Source organism: Perca fluviatilis, chromosome 7 (genome assembly GCF_010015445.1).
Source record: "Perca fluviatilis chromosome 7, GENO_Pfluv_1.0, whole genome shotgun sequence".
NCBI classification, from domain to species: domain Eukaryota; kingdom Metazoa; phylum Chordata; class Actinopteri; order Perciformes; family Percidae; genus Perca; species Perca fluviatilis.
The window spans coordinates 34,472,302-34,474,293 of NC_053118.1; the positions used below are offsets into that span (position 1 = coordinate 34,472,302).

The following is a 1,992-nucleotide window of genomic DNA, read 5'->3' on the forward strand; positions in this document are numbered from 1 at the left end:
AATATTACAATAGACACGAGGAAATGATATAGGCCTATTATTGTTTCAGATCAACCCAAAACAAAATGTTGCTTTGATGTTAGCAATCACTGTGAGGCGATTAAGGCATATATACAGATCAACTTTCTTTTTCGCCTTTCTTGCAATTGTAGGCTACTGATTCGTTATGAATGCGTTTTTGTAAGTGGCTTGTAATAATTAATGCTATGAATGTGATGTTTCTCATGTTGTAATTGTTGGTGTTTTATTTTGTCCACAAGAGGCGCACTCACTGGGTTAAACCCAGAGAGAAACTCATATCACTAAAGATGAATAAGCTCATTAAAAAATATCAATAGCTACTTTGCTGTGTCGGAGTTAGATTTCAGAATAACTTTACATCAGTTTGGATGGAATGATTCGATTAGAGACACATTAACATGCTTGGTTAATTCGCAGCCAAACTCAAGTAGGTTAACACTGTATTACAAGCCATTGTTTTGCAAATTCTGAGGTATATATTAGGCTACTATATCCCATACCATATAGGTTACACAAAAGGAGAGACAATGACTGTAAATCATAAAGACCATGCATTCAAACTGAGTCGTGTAGCCTACTACCACTTTTCTGTGACTCGGTGGTAACAACTGTGTATATCGACAATATTAGACCACGAGTTATCGTTACTGTTAAAACATATGTATCAGTCCCAATGTGTAGCTTAGTAGGTGGCTGTGATGAAGTAGTAGTAGTCCATATGGCCGTAGATGTGAGGAAAGAAACGTGAAAACTATCATTGGGTATTTCCTCAACTAAGCCCAGGTAACCAGTTGTTTTAGATCCGCTCAAATCAAAATGTTACCTGGTTGATGACGTAGCTGATAGATATGTGATTGAAAGCAGCTTCATTTAGAACTTCGATAGCTCACTGCATAGAGCTGCAGACTTAGGTGTTAACTATTATATTTATGCCACAAGATCAAAACCAGCTCGACCCGAACCTGAATGATTATATTGTTTTTAGATCTTCTTTTTTTTTTGTAGGTTTTGTAGTTTGTTGTGATGTGGTGATTACTTAGACAAACATTTTTGCGACAGTAGATCTGGGAAACGATTTGAAAATCGGCAGTAATATGTTTGTGATTGTGTGAAGAATCTGGTGACACAGGCAGACCACATCGGCAGCTATTAGGTAAACAAAACATACGGAAACCAGTTAGGGTAGAAACCAAGGGGGTAAGCTTCGCTTCAGAACTCGAACCTTCGATGGCGCCATTTTGTTGCTACAAAGGTATCACCTCCTGTTAGCATTCCACTGACCGCCTTTTTTTTTTTACGTCACTTGACTGCGAATAACTTTACATCTGAAGCGTTTAAAGACTCTATTTGTCCATTGTTTATTTTTCTAAAGAAACACAACAATGTATAAAAGGCTCCATTACCTTGTACCTCACGTTATGGCTCCGTAGCAGACGTTTTTGTAAAAATAGGCTAACGATTGTGTCATAACCACGCGACTTACTGTCGCACAGTAGAGGAATTACCGTATAGTACAGGAGAAGCTTGCAGGCAGTTTCGACTTACATGAGCTGTTTAGGTTTAATTACTAATGTTAACTAGCATGTTAGTTAGCAATAATTAGCCTGTGCTTATGTTATCTCCTTACATATACCTACGCTCTCCGTCTCTGTAAGATTGGGAATGATTGAGATTTCTCTTGGCACAGCTACCAGAAGACTTACAACTTTCAGACAGGTTGCTCACGTCACATCTACGTTGTCTCTGTCAGTTGGAGGCTGCGCAGTAAAGCAAGGGATCACCGGAAAAGTGCTTCTAATATCCTTCACTGGTCTCCGTCCAGAGCAACGGGATCTGTTGGTCCATTATATATATATGTCAATGGTAGAAACCAGTAGGGCTATAACACCGGCTCTTACCGTCTAGTATAAATCTCCCATGATGCTTTGCGAGTTTGTTGACGTTTTTCAACCAATCGGAATGCAGGTCCGT

The 1,992-nt window shown here is 39.0% G+C and overlaps 1 long non-coding RNA gene across 1 annotated transcript in view; it reads right to left on the minus strand.

Annotated features, from left to right (window-relative positions):
- LOC120561767 overlaps positions 1 to 1,474 on the minus strand; it is a 17,030-nt gene extending 15,556 nt beyond the window's left edge. Inside the window, exon 1 of the long non-coding RNA XR_005639651.1 lies at positions 1,425 to 1,474. This is a non-coding gene — a long non-coding RNA (uncharacterized LOC120561767). The remainder of the gene's footprint in view (positions 1 to 1,424) is intronic.
- Positions 1,475 to 1,992: the final 518 nt, after the last annotated feature.